Source organism: Prionailurus viverrinus, chromosome B3, assembly GCF_022837055.1.
Source record: "Prionailurus viverrinus isolate Anna chromosome B3, UM_Priviv_1.0, whole genome shotgun sequence".
In the NCBI taxonomy this organism is placed as follows: domain Eukaryota; kingdom Metazoa; phylum Chordata; class Mammalia; order Carnivora; family Felidae; genus Prionailurus; species Prionailurus viverrinus.
In genome coordinates, this window is record NC_062566.1 from 128,638,102 (window position 1) to 128,656,862 (window position 18,761).

General features: G+C 48.7%; 1 protein-coding gene and 1 non-coding gene across 7 annotated transcripts in view; one reads left to right on the forward strand and one right to left on the reverse strand.

Annotated features, from left to right (window-relative positions):
- The window catches only part of FOXN3 (forkhead box N3), a 401,385-nt gene that overhangs the window by 237,898 nt on the left and 144,726 nt on the right, over positions 1 to 18,761 (reverse strand). Inside the window, exons 1-2 of one of the 6 annotated variants that reach the window (XM_047861158.1) lie at positions 2,554 to 2,652; positions 1,971 to 2,326 (exon numbers count right to left, since the gene is read on the reverse strand). The exons of 4 other annotated variants lie outside the window; for them this stretch is intronic. The gene's annotated coding sequence lies outside the window, so the exon portion shown is untranslated. Of the gene's footprint in view, positions 1 to 1,970; positions 2,327 to 2,553; positions 2,653 to 5,191; positions 5,215 to 18,761 lie in introns of those variants that run through there. One more of the 6 variants, XM_047861160.1, reaches the window with a different exon arrangement.
- On the forward strand, positions 9,540 to 9,643 carry LOC125169155 (U6 spliceosomal RNA). Its single transcript, XR_007153487.1, has one exon. It is a non-coding gene; the product is annotated as a U6 spliceosomal RNA (small nuclear RNA).

Here is an 18,761-nt window from a genome sequence, read left to right on the forward strand (position 1 = left end):
GATTAAGATATCACCGATATATTTCCCTGCCGTACAAAATTCTTCTGGGGTGGGGTTAACAACCTTTCAACTTACTGCGACCGCCAAACCTATTCTCTATCGGACAGTGCAGTTCACCAACACTTTCTGTTTTGGAAGCCCCACTCCTTCCCAAAATAACCTCTCATGTGCCTTTAATATTTCGATTCAGGTGCAAGCAAACTGTGCCTGTAAATTGCGAGGCATGAGTACACGTGAGCACTCGGGTCTCATAAGGGGTGGGGGCTGGGAAGGAAGCGGCCAAATGGACTGCTGTCTCTCTGTGGGTGCACCAACAGCACCCAATGCCTCTGAGCTCGAAGACACGTGACTGTCACTGGCTTCAAAGATTTGGCCCCCAAACAACCAGGCGTCCTTTTTAAGTTGGCATTTCTTCCAGAGAGGAATACTGAACATCTTTCCTACATGCCTCACACAGTGCTAGGCCAGCTGTCTAACAATATGGATCCCGGAAGGGGGTGCTGCCCACGTTGGTGATGGCAGCCATTAGTGCCTGTTGCTCATAGGAAACGTCAAAGGGACCTTGGAACAGAGGCCCAGGCCATTGGCTGAGATCTCCCCGGGCAAGCGTCCATGCGCCTTGCGTGCCAGCAGAGGCTACCCGAGGACCAAGGTGGGCATGCCACGGTGTCCCGGACTTCCGGATGGCATCCAGTCCCAGAGAGTGGATGTCAGAGCTCTCTGAAGGCTGCCCAGGCCAGGTTCAAAGGGAGGGATGAACCTCATGACATCCGTTCCTAAGAAATCCCACCTGCTATTGGCATGCCCGGGCTCTTCCTCACATACCGGCCTCCCAGGCAAGTCTCCAAAGGCATGGGGGGCAGGCAGCTGCAACAGTTTGCTTTCTCTCAATGATCTGGACTAGGAAGACGCTGAGTTGAGGAAGAAGTCATGGCCACTCCCCAAGCTCTGGACCCCCAGATGGCCGTGAGCCCAAAAGGTCATCAAACCACCCCTTTGTAGGAAAAACGTGGTTTTCTTTGGCCCTGGAAATCTGGCCTGGCAGATTTTCTGGAGTCCGTTGCTTTGTCCACACCCACCCACATCATATGGATGCTCCAGTCTGTAAAAATGCAAACCTCCTCGGAAACAAGCTTCCCCCTCCAAACTCCGATGACGACCCCTGGCCAGAAAAGCCTGTCGCCGTGTGAGTGCCCGGCACAGCGACTCCCCAGCTTGCTGCGTCTGAATAACTTGAATATCAAACCCAGCACAAAGGGAATAACACACAGCAGTTGCTGGAAAAAAAAAAAAAAAAAAAAAAAGCTCACTCCATCCACTTCATTCTCTGCGGCCGATGCAACTGAAAGATTTTTTTTTTTTTTTTGGTGTTTTAATCCACAAAAAACTTCTCATTTAAGCTTGGGGTGCAAAAGGCATCTGAAATGTGAGAGTCCCTGGACCAGCCCCGGGATAGAAAGGAAAGGTTTCAGTGAAATATCAAAGCAACACAGACCTGAAGGGGAGCGGGCTGCCCGATATGGAGGCAGCCAACTGCCAAACTGTCATTTTGCTCGGCGGCTGAACAGAAGGCTCCAGTAATGACAACCACAAAACGCATTTAAAGTCTGAAAAGGTGACTAATGAGCTCATTCATGCTGGCTATAAATTATTCACTACAACACTGATCCCACTCAAGACAAACAGTAAAGTAAACTTTAAACACAGACATCGCCAGCCTCCAAAGGAGAGCAAGTTACGTCTGTTGAAACTTTTCACAATGAGAGGGATACTGGGCTCTCCTTCGTCCATTATCACGTTCATTCTTCTGTTTACTTTTTTTTTTTTTTACTGCCTTTAATCAAGTTTAAGCAGACACAGCTGTTACACATTTATTTCTGTTGAGTTTTTTCTTTCCATTAGTTATTACGAGCAATCATGATGCTCTAAAAATAGCAGCAAATTATATTCTCTAGAAATTGAGGGCTGACCTTAAAATGAAGCCCAGGTCTTCAGAAAGAATATTCACATGCACATGTTGGATGAGTGACGGCTCTGCACGGCTCTGCACAAAGGCGAGACAAAAGTGCAGAGTATCTCCCACTCCTGGAGAGCTTTTCAGTTTGCTTCCAAATTTCCCTTTGGCTCTGGCGGAAGGGGGGGGTTGCTTCAAAACCTTACAGCACAGAACCTGCTTCCAGTTGTCACGTTTGGGTGGAGATTTCCATGAAAACCCATCATCTTCACAGAGTAAGAGTTCTCATTGAGACTTCTCGTTACAGAGAAACCCGGCAACAGGTTTGTTTGAAAACCCACCATGTTGCTGCAGACTCCTCTGTTGAGCTTCCTGTTTAATATTAAATACAGAATTTTAGCTCTTCTGTTTTTCTAGACTGTGCTATATTTGCTACTACTACCACTACGGAAAGCATTATGACTGTGGAGACGTCGTCACATGTTTCTTGAACCTTTTTTTTTTTTTTAATCTTAGGGTCTATTTCCAAGACGCAGAGTTAAGAGGTTCAAACCTGCCCTAGTCAACTTTTTAAAAATAGTCCCCAAATAAGTACTTACATTAGCTCTTGGTCAGATCGCTGAACATTCTGTATTTTTAAACTGCTTTGAATGCTTTGAAAAGGAGCCACAGAAAAGCCACAGAAAACACTCATATTCAAATCCCGCCAGATGGAGGTTCTGACTAACCAAAAGTGAAAGCAGAAAGGTCGGAGGCTGAGATGTACCCTGGGCACACCTCGAGATTACAGGAAAAAGTGAATGGTTTGGGGCCTGGGGAATCTTGCATAACGTATGAGAAATAACGCATATAAGGCAAAGGGAGACCGGGGCCTTTGACTTCAACTCCAGACCAAGCCGAGCTCCGCGTCCATTTAAGGAAAATCTTTCACATTGTTTTCAGTTTCTTGCACAAGAACTAAAGGCTTGTCCGGCCATTTCTGTTGTCTGAAATGCAACGCGATTTTTCTTGTAAGTAGAGAAAGGAGTCTTGCAATATTTATAGCAAAGTACTTTGCCACCTACCGACGCAATCTGGTTGGTCTTCACGTGTTCGGCATGTTTTTGCTTAGAAGCCATTCTTTTGGTCCTCTGTGCAAGAGTTCTTGCAGTTTTGTTTTGGTTTTTGGTTTTTGTTTGTTGGTTGGTTTTTTTAATCAGACGATGTGTAAAAGCCCAATTCCAACCAAAGAAATGGAAAAGCCCGACGTGGCATTCCATTGAACACTCGGCTGCCCTCCAGCCCTCCACTAACTCAATTCCTGTCATCTCTCTGTAGAATGGAGCAAAATAATGGGCAAAATACTGCTTTCAAATCCAGCCACACGTGGGTCCTTCCCTGGTACCGCGTCTGACACACAGAGATCGCCTCTCCCTTCGTTGGTGGGAAACCCGGCTGGTCCGCCATGTTCTTAGCACCATGGCCCTCCTCTAGTTTCCTGGGGAGGACCGAAGGTAATGTGAACTCTGCCTGGGGATCTTCAAGGCTCCTGCACAACAACAGCCAAAACAGCGAACACCAAGTACCCAGCTGGTGCAATCCAAGGAATTAGAAGACGTGCATAACAACACCACGTTCCCAGGCGCTTCCGACTCTGCAGGAGCGTTGCCTGCGTGATTTCTTTCTTCCTTCCGCCACCTTTATGAGGCAGGTACCGTCACCCTCTTACAGATGAGGATGCTGAGCTTACAGAAATGAAGGCCATTTGCCGGCAATGCTTGTAGAGCAGGACCGAAAAGGTATGACCCCATGAGTTTCGGGCCCACAGAGCCCACCCTCATAGCCGCTGCATTCTCTAACCTGTTTACACCACCCATACCTAATTCCCAAGATCGCAGAAATGCAGCGTTACGCGCACGGTCTATACCCTGGGCTGCTTTGTCGGAGAATTTGGGGGATCGTTTGATCTGGGTTTTTCGCGCAGCATTTTTCAAATGGGCCACGGACCGTGACACTCCTTCTTGTCTTCCCAGGCCCAGCTCCTGATGCTCCCAGAGAACATGGCCACCGCTCACTGAACAGACAAACATATCTACAAAAGACCCAGGGCGATGGTCATACGCCACACTGTGCTCCCACATGAATCGTGAAGCACAACAGTTGCGAAAACAACAGCAACCAATAACTCGTGACGGTGACAACTCCAGGGGCCAGGCCTGAAACTCCAAGTCTATCCCCATGTCCCACTTGGACGGACCCGCAGAAGGCACAAGCACTCTGAAGGTGCCCATTATGCAACTCATAGACCAGTCTACTCTCTCTCTCTCCAGGCCGCTCCCTCCCCCTCCCCCAATCCAACAAATGAACCTTTTCTCAATAGCCCACAACCATCAAGGTCAAGATCTGACAGTGTCACCTCAAGCCAATGCTGCCAGAGCACAGACATTTCACTAGAAACCATTTCTGAACTCTCTCTGTTGCACTTTGCCCACTAAGTGAGGTAGTTACTGCCTGCCGGTTTAGAAACACCACTGCCCAGCCCACCAGAACTGTCTTCCAAAATCTCAGTTACAGAGGATTAGATCAAGGCACAGATCAAGCTCAGGCAACTCTATAAACACGTTCAAGAATCAGCAAGCCACAATGAACATATACTGACTGCACTACTCATCAGACTAACTTTTCCCCATGGATCCTGGACAGAAGGGTAACCCCCCCCCCACAATCGAGGCAGCCCCTGTGCCCCCACAGGTGCTCCAGAATCTTCACAAAGCCCCACGCACTGGAGATGGGGGGCAGACCGCCTCTCCGGCACCCAAGCCGGAGATCTTCACATCCATGGCATTCCCACAGAGATTTGGGTACCAAGGCCGAGGAGTTCATTCCGTCATAAACCGGCCCCGTATGCTTCCTTGCAAGCTTTCCCAGTGCCACGACTGGAATCTTGTCTCAAGACTAGCCAAAGGCTCTGCAAAAAGTGGATGAAGCAGAAAGCTGAGGTCTGTGGTTGCAATCCCGAGAAACCCTCGGCTATCCACAGGGATCTGATCCCACTGCCATTGGGAGTCTCCCTGGCTTCTGCCAACACCAGCTCCCTCTGGATCCAAATTCAATCTCTCTCAGCTTCCTTGTGATACCAGCATCAGAGCAAACCATTACCAGTGATTATGGTAAGAAAAAGAGGCCCCGCACAGACCTTCCCGGATCTCCTGTGAATGAACAACCAAGGTGGGTTTTCTGCGCAAAAGCTACGCTTACCAAGTCAGGGTCGGTTTTTTCGGCCATTTTCTAGGGCTCCTCCCTCCCATCCTCCATGGCTCATTTTCTAGATCAGAATCGACAATTCATGAGTAGGAAGAAAGTCACTAAGGCTGACTGCCCCGAATTATCATTTAATCTCAACAGAACTATTTATTTACTAATTGCATTCTTGGCCTGACAGCACTGGCCAGAAAAAGATTTGTTTATTCATTACAAAAACCAATTAATGTAAAGAGGAAATAAAATCTTAAAGGTTACCCTTGGGAAGGACTTTACCAATAGTGTCGGATGAGCTCCTCGTTGAAGGAGGCAAATGAAGCCCAAAGAAGTGAAGTGACTTAGGGCCACATGTCAGAATGCACACTGGTAGTTTCCATGCCAGTGTTCAACAGGGTCCCAAACTTTCAGTCCTGTGGTGTGTGTGGCCTGACCCCACTGTCGGCTCCAGAGCTGATAGGTGGGCATTAGAGAACGGGAAGGCCCCTCTCGGACCCAGTGCACAGGCCAACACTCTGTCGTTCAGACACTGGAAGTGGCCCTTCTGTCATTTGCAGCCCCAGCAGATACCCACGCAGAGTTAGAGGCAACTCAGATTTCCCTGTGCGCAGATAGCTCCCCTACAGGAGAGCCTTTAACGTTACAAAACAGATAAAACCGTATTTTGACAAATTTTTGTGGCTGGACCTGATAAGGATCAAAAGATTTGGGGGAAACGTAGGAAATTAAACACTATCACTGAGCTCTTTAAAAAGTATGGTTTAATGGGTAACTGTGGCCGTATTAACAGAATATTACTGCTGAATGAAGAATTCACGAACGGAGAAAACTGTAGAGAATTCGTTGCTAATGAGGGAGGGCAGTTCTAGTTATAACTTGAGACAAAACCTGACTCCCACTTAGGTCTCGGACTTGGACCCAAAGCTGGGCCCATTCCCAACTCCCGGGGGGCAGTGTCCCAATTTTCGATCTCCGAGTGTCCGGCTCCAAATCGGAGCCAATGGAGGGGCGATGCCAGTCTCGATGGCTACGTTTATTGAGTAGCTACTAGATGAAGATACTGAGCTGCATCCTATCTGCTTTGTGTCATCAAATGCCCCCACCAATCAACAGGAGAGAGGCTGATCAGAGTAGACAGTTAGCAAATGATACTGAAGGAGAGATCGTCGCACACACTGAACTCGTGCAAGATTATATTTCTTGTCAATGAGAACATGTTCTTTAGAAATCCTAAAACTAAAAAATTGAAAAGATGAATGTCAAATATAATAATCCAATGGGCTCTGACTGACATGTTTTGAGGAGAAGGATTTATCCACAGACACTGAGGCTTAAAGCACCCCTCGCTCACACAGCCCCTTCCACGGCCGGGAGGGACCCCAGAAAACGGTGAATGAGCACCTTCTTGATTTAAGCTTAATCACTGCACAAAAACACTTAAATGTCCTGAAACCTTATGGCTCCGGTATGCAAGAAACCTGAGGGAGGTTCCCCCACATTTGACTGCAAAGCTAAAACTCTACGTGGCATTACCAATAACCACTTGCGAAGCAAACAAGCTTTTTTTCCTAATCCATCAAGAATAGAAAACAGGTCCCAACCAACCATGCTAGAGAAGTGCGTGTACTACCTTGCTATTCTTGAGGGAAAATGGCATTCCAAAATCACCGTCCTCTGAGGAAGTGATCAAGAAGTCCACAGCCCCAAAAGATGTACAAGAGAAGTCACGCAAACCAACACGAGACAGCTGATTACTGACAATACTGTGCTATTTTTCGGATTTGTGATGTTCGGGACGTCAGTGTTGGGTGTTTTCTTTAAGATTTTAGTTTTAAGTAACCTCTACACCCAACGTGGGGCTCGGACTTACAACCCCGAGATCAAGAGTCACACGCTCTACCGACTGGGCCAGGCACGCGCCCCTGGGATGTCAGCTTTTTAAACACATACTTTTTTAATGTTTTCTTTCATCGTTTGAAATACGTGCTCATTCTTAAACCTGGTTTTATATTTGTAATTTTACACTTTTATGTCTCAAAGAGGGCTCCCACGTTGAAGAGATGGCAGGCCACGCAGAACGTGCATCTGCCCCACACACATGCCTGCCGGGAGCCGGTCACAGCTTTTCGCAGACCCTCGCCCGGCAGCTAGTGGCTTTTTGAGGCAGGTGCTGTTGCCACCATTTTACAGGTGAGGGATCGGGGCCTCAAGCAGGTGAAAATGACTACCAGAGGTCACCGGCAGAAAAGTGGCAGTCTTAACCCAGCAGTCTGATCCAAAGGGCGCCTAGGCAGGTGCCATCCTGTCCCTGCCGGTTCTGCTCCTTCTTGGCCTGCCCACTCCCGCTGAGACAAGAAAGGGCCACCCTTCTGTGACATGGGTGTGCCTTCCTGGCCTCTGGCTGCGGGAGCTCTCCAGTGCGGCTTGGGAAGAAGGGGCTATCCCACACCCAGCGGGCGGACAGAGCCCTATTTCGGTTCCCTGCAGAGCTGAGGGTTTAATCCTTGTCGATGGGGCAGGAGCGGGGCTCTGCGGTGGGTCACCTTGGGGCCGCAACCTCTTGGTCAGTGACCAGCCGTGTCCTTTGATAGTGTCTATGGTTCAGGTGGTGCTGATGAGGCTGCAGCCAGGCAGGGACGGGGACAGTGGGTCCACGTGTCCGAGCCTCGGTGAGGGCGGGAGGCTGACTGCTTTAGGGAGGGACCCAAGGAGAGAGGACGGAGCGCTGGTCTGACGGCAGGAAAGGGAGCCCTGAACTGAGGGCGGAAGTATAGCTGTGGTCTCAGCTCCCCTTCCTCCCCAACCTGGCTCCTCCTCAAGGTCCCACCCCAGCCACCGGCCCCCTCTTCTCTCTCCGTTCAGAACAACTGCATCATCTGCATGATGCTCAGGGTCTGATGAACTTCCCTGCTGACTCAGTTTTGGGTCTCAAGGACCTGGTGCCCCCTGTGAGGCCCTGAACCCTCCACATCAGTCCTCCCTGTGCTCAGGACAGGACCTGCTGGGTTTTGGTACCATTTTATGTTAAAAAAAAAAAAAAAAAGAAAGAAAGAAAGAAAGAAAGAAAGAAAGAAAGAAAGAAAGAAAGAAAGACAAAACTGAGAGCCCCTGGCTGGCTCAGTCGGCGGAGCATGTGACTCTTGATCTCGGGGTCGTGTGTTCAAGCCCCACATTGGGCATAGAGATTACTTTATTTGTTTTCATTCATTCATTAATTTATTTATTTTGAGAGAGAGAGCATAAGCAGGGGAGGGGCAGAGCGAGACAGAGAGAGAGAATCCCAGGCAGGCTTTGTGCTAGCAGTGTGGAGCCCCGATGGTTCAGGGTGCAATCCCAGGAACCATGAGATCATGACCTGAGCCGACATCAAGAGTCCGAGGCTGAACGCGCTGAGCCACCCAGGTGCCCCGTAGCGATTACCTTTTCAAAAAAGATGTCGCCGCATGGCAGTGTGCACTTTACCCTCTTGGAGCAGTGAGGAACCCAGGGAAGCAGCAGAAGCCAAGATCTTGGATTTTCCCATTAAAATAGTGTTACTGGTCATTATGCGCCCCCCCCCAGGGTCACCACTCTACTCCCCCCACCAGCTTGAGGGTCTATACATGCAAAGTCCCAGAGAGAGAGAGCGAGAGAGATGCCCACTTCCCAATCACAGATGGGCTGTGCTAACAAATCTAGAGAACTAAAGTGTCCTGAGAGGGAGGGAGGGGCAGAGGCGGGCAGAGCACTGGAGGCCCCTCCACCTTCCTCACAGGTGAGGCCTCTCCCAAGACCCACCCTGCACACGGAGGCGGGGAGGGGCAGCGTTAGCCCCCCTGTCCCGAGGTTGGTGTCTCAGCAACAATGGAGGCTAGTTACCCAGGGGGCTGTGACCAGCTGATTTTTCCGATGGCGCTCAACATTCAAGTCGTCCAACCTTCCCTTCCAAAATCCCAAGCTCATCACACCCCTTCCAGGCAGTAATATTTCTCACTGCAAATTAAAATACACGAGCCTTCTGATTTGCTACACCTGTCCCGTGAGGTCAGTTAACAGGTGCACCTTGGGAACCACGTGTGCTCCTCCGGGCTAAGGGCAGTTCATGGAGGTGACATGACACAGGGGCTCGCCTTCACCTCACCCAATAGTGCTGTCAGCCAGAATGACCCCCGGGGACACGGCTACCTTCTGAGCAAGCTACACAGGCTGAGTCCGTGCCCAGCAGATGGCAAGTGTTGGAAATCTTGGTCGAGGGAGGGATGGAATGAGGGACTGCTCGGTCTGCCCTGGGAAGGGATGCATCCATCAGAAGGGACACACTTGAACTTCTCTGACTGCCATAACATCCATTTAAAAGATGAGAGGCAGTGCTCCCTTCGGCAGCCTACATATAAAATTGGGACAATACAGAGATGATTAGCAAGGTCCTTGTGCAAGGCTGACACACAAATTTGTGAAGCGTTCCAGATTTTTATGTTAACTAACTGGAAGTAAAATAAAAACTAACCAGCTAAGTAAATAAATAAAAGACGAGAGCCAGGCGGCAGGGTGGGTGAGCACACAGGCCATTTGCAGCCTTTGCCAAGCCATGAGGACTTAGGCAAGTCATTTCACCTCTTAGTGCCTTACTGTCCTCACCTGCAAAATGGGGATATAATAGGGCCAGCCTCGGAGGGTGGGCAGGGAGGAGGGTTAAATAAACTGACATATGTAAATACCCACAGGTATGCATAGCTCAGGCTGAATGCCATGCAAGTATTTACTACTATTATGTAGAAAAGAAAAGAAAGAATTAGAACAAGAGTTAAGAGCCAACTTAAAGAATTATTTGCTCATTATTTACATTAACTGCCTGAGACCAGCCTGCTTTCTCCTAAGCATACATTTTAAACCTTTCCTCCACTTCTTTCTCTGCAGTTTAAGCTCTCAGGAAGCCACTGAAATGTTTCCACACTTGCAGTGAACACAGCAAAATGTACCCAGGTGTGGAATCACTATGTTGTATGCTTGAAACGAAGGTAACATTATACGTCAACTATAGTTCAATTTAGAAAATTTATTTGTTAGTGTTTTTATTTATTTTTGAGACAGAGACAGAGCATGAGCAGGGGAGGGGCAGAGAGAGAGGGAGACACAGAATCCGAAGCAGGCTCCAGGCTCCAAGCTGTCAGCACAGAGCCCGGTGCGGGGCTTGAACTCATGGAGTGTGAGATCGTGACCTGAGCTACAGTCGGACGCTCAACCGACTGAGCCACCCAGGTGCCCACAATTTGGAAAATTTTTTAAAAAGAAACCACTGAGGGGCGCCTGGGTGTCTCAGTTGGTTAAGCTCGGTTGGTGGGTTGGAGCCTCACGTCCGGCTCTGTGCTGACACCTCAGAGCCTGGAGCCTGCTTCTGATTCTGGGACTCCCTCTCTCTCTCTGCCCCTCCCCCACTCACACTCTGCCTCTCTCTTTCTCTCTCTCTCAAAAATAAATAAACATCTAAAAAAATTTTTACTAAAAAAAAAAAGAAAGAAACCATTGAAATTGTTTCCTGGAATTTATTAGGAGTTCCTGATAGTTGCCACAACTCCTTGAAGACCGTGGAAAAACTTTTGTGTTCTTAGTCCCAGATCTCACGCTGGTTCTATTTTTAAAAAGGGGGGGGGGGTCGATAGTTCTCCCCCTCAGAACATCAGAACTAGAACAAGCTTGCCGACCTTAATGATAAAGCCCTCAAATTCCAGCACTGTTTGTAGGGCGCTGCCTTGAGTATGTGGGTGCCCTTAGGAGGGAGCCATGGAGGTGAACTGAACACTTGAACGGTTAGTTTTTAAACCTGTTTTTCCTGAGGCGACCAGGGAACTCATTGTAATACATCTGTCATAATTAAGACATCACTTGGGGTCCCAGATGTGAGAAATGGGACAGCCTGTGGATTATCGCTGTAAACTTTGGGCATAATGGAACATTCTGGTTGTGTGGGGAGATGATGCAACTCTACAGTGGAGAACACCCCCAGGCTGGTTAGTTCAGGGGGCTAAGTGCCCCAAATGCTGAGAGTCTCCCCAGTATGCTCCCCTTAGATCAACCCCCACGTTCATGGAATGATCCCGTCTACTGCTCGTGAGGCAACGGTCTATTGGTTGAACATCCACAACTTCCCAATTTATCCTAACCAGCCAGCCTTCCCAGCCGAGGACATAATCCACACATTGGCCTATACACGATGGCGGGGCCTGCTCAGGATCCTTGACTTTTCAGCCCAACGTGAGGAACCCAGAGAGGGGAACCTTCTATAGCGAACCTTCTATAGCAGGGGGTCGGCCAACTACAGCCTGCAGACCAAATCCAGTCCACGGTCTCTTTTTTGCAACTAAAATTTTTTTGGAACACAGCCACACCCGTTAGGTTACGCACTGCCTACGGCTGCTTTCCCACTACAGGGGCAGAGTTGAACAGTTGCAACAGAAAACCACACGGCCTGCACAGCCTAAAATGTTTACTATCTGGCCCTTTGGAGAAAAAAAAGAAAAAAGAGGGGATGACAAAAGCCATCAGAATATTTACAGAAGTTCCTGACGGCCTATGAGTCACGGTTTAGAAGGAACAGCGGCCTACTCAATTAGCAGAAGGAAATGTGGGTTCAAGGCTCCACCAACAGACTGGGCTTTGTGAGGTCATGCAAATATTTTCCCCTCCCCCCCCCTCGCCTTCCATTTCATTCATAGAATAGGATTAGTCATGGGTGGCAAATGCATGACAAATAATAAGCTGATACCCCCAACATATGCATCTTGAACACAGGACAAGAAGAATTACTATTTGTGATCTGAAGGGTAAGAGGTCCTCTCTGGGTATTGCAGTATTTTGTAGCAGGGACAGGAGGCGCTCCCAGTTAGCCAGCAGCACAGGACATGTTGTTTTCATTGGGTGCTAACGGAGCGCGGTGACCTGAGGCACTGAGCCGGTCCAGCCCCCACAGGGTGACTCCAACCGCAGACAGTTTGTGATAAGGGTGATTCGGGTCGCCCCAGGCTGGGAGAGTCAAGGAATGGTTACTCATTTTTTAATCTTTATTTTTTTTTTCTTTAAGTTTCTTTATTTGGGATACTGTGAGCCAGGGAGGGGCAGAGAGGGAGTGGGGGACAGTGGATCCGAAGCGGGCTCCACACTGTCAGTGCAGAGCCCGACGCGGGGCTCAAACTCATGAACCGTGAGATGGTGACCGAAATCGAGTCAGATGCTTAATCGACTGAGTCACCCAGGTGCCCCTACTCATTTTTTTAAAAAAAACATCAAGATGTGCATAGTGCCTGAGAGATAGGGTAGGACTTCAGAAAAAGGAAAAGGGAAGGGAGAACTTCCTTTGGTCTTTCCTTCCCTGAGCAGTAAAGCAAATACCGGGTATGTTCAGAGGACCATGGGAGAGACTGGTTCGTCTGGGCAAGAGGATGGTTCATGGGAATTACTGGGAAGATGGCTGGAAAGGTAAAGTTGAAGACAGATTAAGAAGGAAACTGAGAGCTATCTCTCCCTCCCTCCCTCTCTCTCTCTCTCAAAATTAATAAATAAACTTAAAGAAAAAGAACCCGAGTTCAAAACCCACCAGTTTGTATTTTATCCTAGACAAGCGGGAACCACTGAATGTTCTAGGGAAAATAGGAGATGATATCATGAATGTGGTATTTTAGAAACATTAATCTGGCCATGATATATAAAATGAATCAGAAGAATCTGAACTACAGAGGAACTGAAATTGAAACACAGGAAACAGTATGTATCATATTGATGGAAACATTGTTTTGATGGGGAAAAGAAACAACTCTTTCTCTTCGTTGTAACTTACGGTTTCCAATCTATGTGTCCCTGGTATCTCCTATATGTCTCATCATTGTTTTTCATACGTACTAAGTAAGCAAAGCTGGAACTAGCGAGGAAAACATTTCAAGAAAAACAGTTCAACCACAAAGGTCAGGTCTCGGTATAAGGTATCAGCCTTTTGTGAGATGTATGTATATCAGGTATACTAGTTGGCCTTTAATTTCAAATCCCAAGCAGAGGGAAAGATTTTTATAGTTAACATAAGGAGGGTTATATTTTCTCTCTCTCGTGTGTGTGGATGTGAGAGAGAGAGAAAGAGGAAGAGAGAGAAACCCCAATTTCCTCACTTATAACCCCCAGGAAAGGCAGCTAAGGGTAGCCTTCCCTGCATCTGGTTTCATTAGAAATAACTGTGCCCATTCTAAGCGTCTGCGGTCCTCAAACTTGCCAGCATTCTGCCACTGGATGGGCTGCTGTCCCCTCACACACTGCCCGGGCCTCAGACATCTGTGTGCACGGTGACAGTACAGCTGGAGTGGGAGACAGAACGGAGCAGAGGTTGGAGATGCTGCTTCACAGCAGATGGGGGCGGGGGGGGGGGGGGGGTCTGAATTCCAGTCTTTTCTACCCAGGAGACCCGCTCAGGTTACCTGCTTTCTGAGCTGAAGGTTCCCACCCGTAAACCAGGGGTGATGAGGGGGCGCCTGGGTGGCCCAGTCAGTCAAGCGTCTGACTCTTGATTTCAGCTCAGGTCATGATCCCGGGGTCATGGGATCAAGACCCTGCATTGGGCTCCACACTGAGCATGCAGCCTGCTTAAGATTCTCTCTCTCTCTCTCTCTCTCTCTCTCTCTCTCTCTCTCTCTCTCCACCTCTCTCCCTCACTTCTCTCTCTCAAGTATTAATTAATTAACTAATTAAAAGGGAAAGAAATGGGGGTGATGAGTACCCACCTCGGGAGCCTCAACTAGGAAAACTCCCGCAAAATGCTTTGAACACCGTGACTGGGACGGGATAAGTCAGGCTGCCGTCCTTTGCTTTTTGGGGTGCAGTGACATGTGGCTGAGATAATCCAACTCAATCGCAGCTTTTTTTTTTTTATTTGCTAGGTGACAGGCACTCCCTTAATTTGATTACCATATGCCTAATACACAGACTCTTTTCCCCCTTGGAGTACATCACCAGATTCCTAGAGGACCAGAGCTCTGGAGACTGAAAGTGCCCAGGGACTGGGCGGCAGCAGCCTGGCTACAGTGCTGCCTTCTGCGAAAGTTCCCAGCCGGCCCACCCAGCGGCACAAGCCCCCAGTGTCCTCAGAAGAGACAAGAGCCTGGGATCTGCAACCTTGAGTGGGAGACCTCAGAGGCGCCTCCCCCCAAGCTGTTGAGGACATTTCTTTGACTCACTCAAGAGCTAGAAGCCAGTCTGCTCACTTCTTTTTCTCCATCCTCAAAGTCACATTAAAAAAAAAAAAAAAATTAAATCATAATGGTCACTGTGGAAAACTTGGAAACTAGAAATTAAAAGGGGGGGGGCAGATATGCATGGATATAACCCCATGGCCCAAAGCTTCTTTCTACACCTCTGTTAATTCAGACTGTCTTCCAGGTTTTTCTATTCATACAACAAAAGTGAGATCACACTGTAAATACACTTGGTGCCCCGCATTTTTTTCCTTTTACCCCTTCACAGGGTATGAAATCTGTTTCTACGATAAAACTTTGAGCTCCGAGTGGGCTGAAACCACATCAGCCTCGACGTCGCCCCTTCTGTGTGCCTGGCACATAGTAGGTGCTTAATAAACAATGCGGAAAGGGGCGCCTGGGTGGCTCAGTCGGTTGAGCGTCCGACTTCGGCTCAGGTCACGATCTCACGGTCTGTGGGTTTGAGCCCCGCGTCAGGCTCTGTGCTGACAGCTCGGAGCCTGGAGCCTGCTTCGGATCCTGTGTCTCCTCCTCTCTCTGCCCCTCCCCTGCTCACACACTGTCTCTCTCTCAAAAATAAATAAAGATGAAAAACAAAAAAATTTTTTAAATGCGGAAAGAGTGGATGCCTGCACGGCCTTACGAAGAAGAACCAATGGCTCAGCCACTCTCATTCTGTTGGAAACGCACGTCACCTCCAGTGTTCTGCCCCTGTGCCCCATATCAGATGCATAGCCTCTTTCATACATGGTGCGTGTGGCTCTACGTCCCTACGGCGAATTCCCAAAAGTGTAATCGCGGGGTCAGAGTACTCACATTGTACGGCCTTGGATCCCTACTGCCAAATGGCTCTCCTCCTGTGATCTTACACCCTCCCCCTGTGATCTAGGAGATGGAAAAGCGTGAACTTCCTCCATGGAGTGAGTGCATGACTTAAGAGGAAATTGTAGAATCCCTCAGTAGGTGTCTCAATGAGGAATTAAGGGCCGGACTTGAAGCTCATTTGATATCTCGCAACCCCACACAGTACAGAGCATCTTCTTGAACTTTGATCAGTCTCCTTCTAACATCGTCTCCATTGAAAAATGCCACGTAGTGCCGAATTTGGAGAAGTACCAACTAACTCCCTAGCATCTCTATCTTCCAGAGTAGGAAACACGCCCCCCCCCCCCCATCTCCCAGGACGCAGCATAAAACCCAATCTTTCCATATAAACAGTGACCCACACCAAATCTGTGTCTCTGGCACCAAGTCTGTTTTGCTTGACTTGTCTATAAATATCTTCAGTTAAAAGTAAAAGTCCATAGCGGTTTCCAAATGTTCCAAATGTCTTTTTTTTTCATACAAGCATGCATTAAAGATATACTGTTAACCTCAAAAAACACACTTTTAGGAAAAGTTTTGCTCTTCCCAACATAAATCATCAAAATTGGGGTGCCTGGGGGGCTCAGTCAGTTAAGCGTCCGACTTCGGTTCAGGTCATGATCTCACAGTTCGTGAGTTCAAGCCCTGCGTCTGGCTCTGTGCTCACTGCTTGCTCAGAGCCTGGAGCCTGCTTTGGATTCTGTGTCTCCCTCTCTCTCTGTCCCTCCTCCACTCACATTCTGTCTCTCTCTCTCTCTCAAAAAATACATAAACATTTAAAAAATTAAAAACAAATAAATCAGCAAACTCTATCCCAAATGAGTAAGTCTATCAGAGTATTTTGATTATTCCTCTCCCCCGCCCGCCCCTGCCCCCGCCCCGCCCCGCCCTGTAGGTCAAGGAAGTCATTTGTGAAAATGAAAACAGCTGTGTAGATCCTGATCCAGGAAGCCCCAAGCTCCCACTCTACGTGGCTAGCGTCCATTTGGAATCCAGCAGAAGCAAGCATCAACCTCCTTGCAGCCCTAAGTGCTGTATCCCAAGGCACATAAGAAACCCTGGATTCAAATCCCACCTCTGTCCCAGAACTGCTGTGTCAACATAACCTTCTGTGTCTTTGCTCCTCCATCTTCAAAATGGCTTTTTTTGTTTTCCTGCAATCTTCTGTGTTTCACAAGAACATTACAAAGACCTGAAGCATAAACATCGTTTGCATGTTCCGAGAGGCAAAGCACCTCTCCAAATTCAGTGTATTTCTTTGTCATGACTTCTGTTTTGTTAACAGTCGGACACAGCACTGCTATCCGAATCTTCCCCACCCCTTGGTTTCTAACGGCAATGTTATCAGCATATCTCCTAACCTTTGGAATCATCTGTGATTGAAAAAAAAATCCATATGGCTCTTCACCATCAACGAATACTTAGCTGCTCTTTGCCTTATAACCTTTTTTATAAACACACACACACACACACACACACACACACACACACAATAAGTTAGTCCAAACACTTTTCTTTGACTCAAAATAAACCACAGGCCTCCTGGATTCCACAGATAAAAATCTCAAAGCTCATGTTCACATCCATCCATGAGAGAAAGGTAATAGTTCAACATGTCACACAACAAGTCAATCAGAGGACCGAAAAATAAACACAGAAGTTCTGAAGTCCATGTTTCCAGTTTCCCTGTGATATGAACAAGACAGAATTTATGTGAGAAGAAAATGCCAAGGTGACATTTGGAATTACCATGTTTTGGGGGCGGGGAGGGGGTGCGGGAGGCCGACTTATAGGACCTCTTGCATTCTCTTTTGGAGCCGTGACCTTGCCAGATCTACAGCCCCATATGCATACGGGGTCCAGCCAAGTCACCACGGGGATCCAATAGCCTTGCCCATGGACTTCTGCCTCCCTCAGCAACTTAAAGGGAGTTTGCTGCTTGAGGAGATGGGCTCGTGGGGAGAATCAGAAAGCCAGCTCTCTCAAGAAACTTCTTGAGTTAAGAGGAATGGACTATGGGGGAAGGGGCTGGAAGCGGGGCCCACCAAGAACAGAGGGCTAACATGAGGGTACCCCAGCCACTAGAGGCACACTGGCCACGTCCCCTTATTCCTAAGCCACGGACAGTGTCAGGGTCTGCTTGCTGCACAGAGGCAGAGCCACTGGGCCCGGTCTACTCCAGAGGAGCCCTCCTGCAGCCCGTGACACCCCCCCACTGTTGCACCTGCTGAGCCAGGGGATGGCAGCAGAGGAGTGCCCGCTCCCACCTACGGGAGCTCCCGAACTGACCCAGCTCTAGCCCTTTTCATGGCATCTTCACATTCTCCCAACCTCCACAGAGTTGCTTCTAGACCAGGACTTCATGAGACGTGTTCTGCAGAATGTATTATTTTACTGAGCTCCTGATCTCACAGCTTCATGGAGGAGCGGACCAGGCCGAGAGCGTTATGAGTAATTATGCCTCTAGCATTGTGTTCGCTGAGGTGCAGATCTGCAAAGGTCTCCTGTGACCCACAGCTGCCATCTACACCTTCTCTCCCAGGTGCTTTGGAGCCCGTGGCCCCACAGGCAGGATTCCCTTCTCCCATTCATTCTCCTTCCTCCTCCTCCTTCTCCTTGGTGAACACCCTGTGTTGCAACCTCCTCAATTCCCTGGAGCCCTAACCAATCCACCGTAAGTCTACCCTGAAACTCTGTCCCCTTGAATGAACCCTGGAACCACTCTGGACTTCAGCGTCTTTTTCTGACAGAGAGGGGCAGGAGCGGCTCTTCTCCAAAGTTCTTTCCGGCGAAGAAAATAAATATTCTATATTTTATCTTCTTAAAACTTTGTGCCCTGTGCCTTTGACAGAAATAACTCTCCAGGCTTGCCTGTTAAAGGAATCTGGAACATTCAGCACGCCAGAAGAGTCCCCCAGGTCTAGCCTTTTCTTCCTTGGTATCTATGGGACATTGCATGGCCTGGAGGCAACACTGGTTTCAAGAGGGACGTCTCAGCCTTCCAACTGGCACTCGGGTGCTCTGGATGAATCCTAAGGCCTTTTTCAGAGTGACGAGCCCAGGATTTTGCAAGTACAAAGCTCACGCTGATGAACACAGGCCCAGACAGCAGGAGAGAAAAGCCATTGTTGATTGAACACCCCAAAACAGATACGAACTTTACAAACGGTGGCTCTCCGGTTGATGTCAGTGCCAGGGTGCTGGCGTCATCCAGAGAAGGGCAGGGTGAGTCAGCCAGTTCTCCACCATCAGCCCAACCCCGGGAAGCATCCCACGGCGCCCGGATGCTGTCAGGTAAGACGAAGACCATCTGGTAACGTGAGGTTCTGAATACCCCACCTGGCTGTCGGGAAATGGAATTCCACAGATCAGGACCCTAATCCTAAGAATGACCACTGACCGCCCGCGTCCTGCCCCTCGGCTGACAATTCTGGAAACGGAGCCTCTGGGCCATGTTATCATTTAGCAAGGCTCTCCCTGAGCTGGCCTTTGGATTG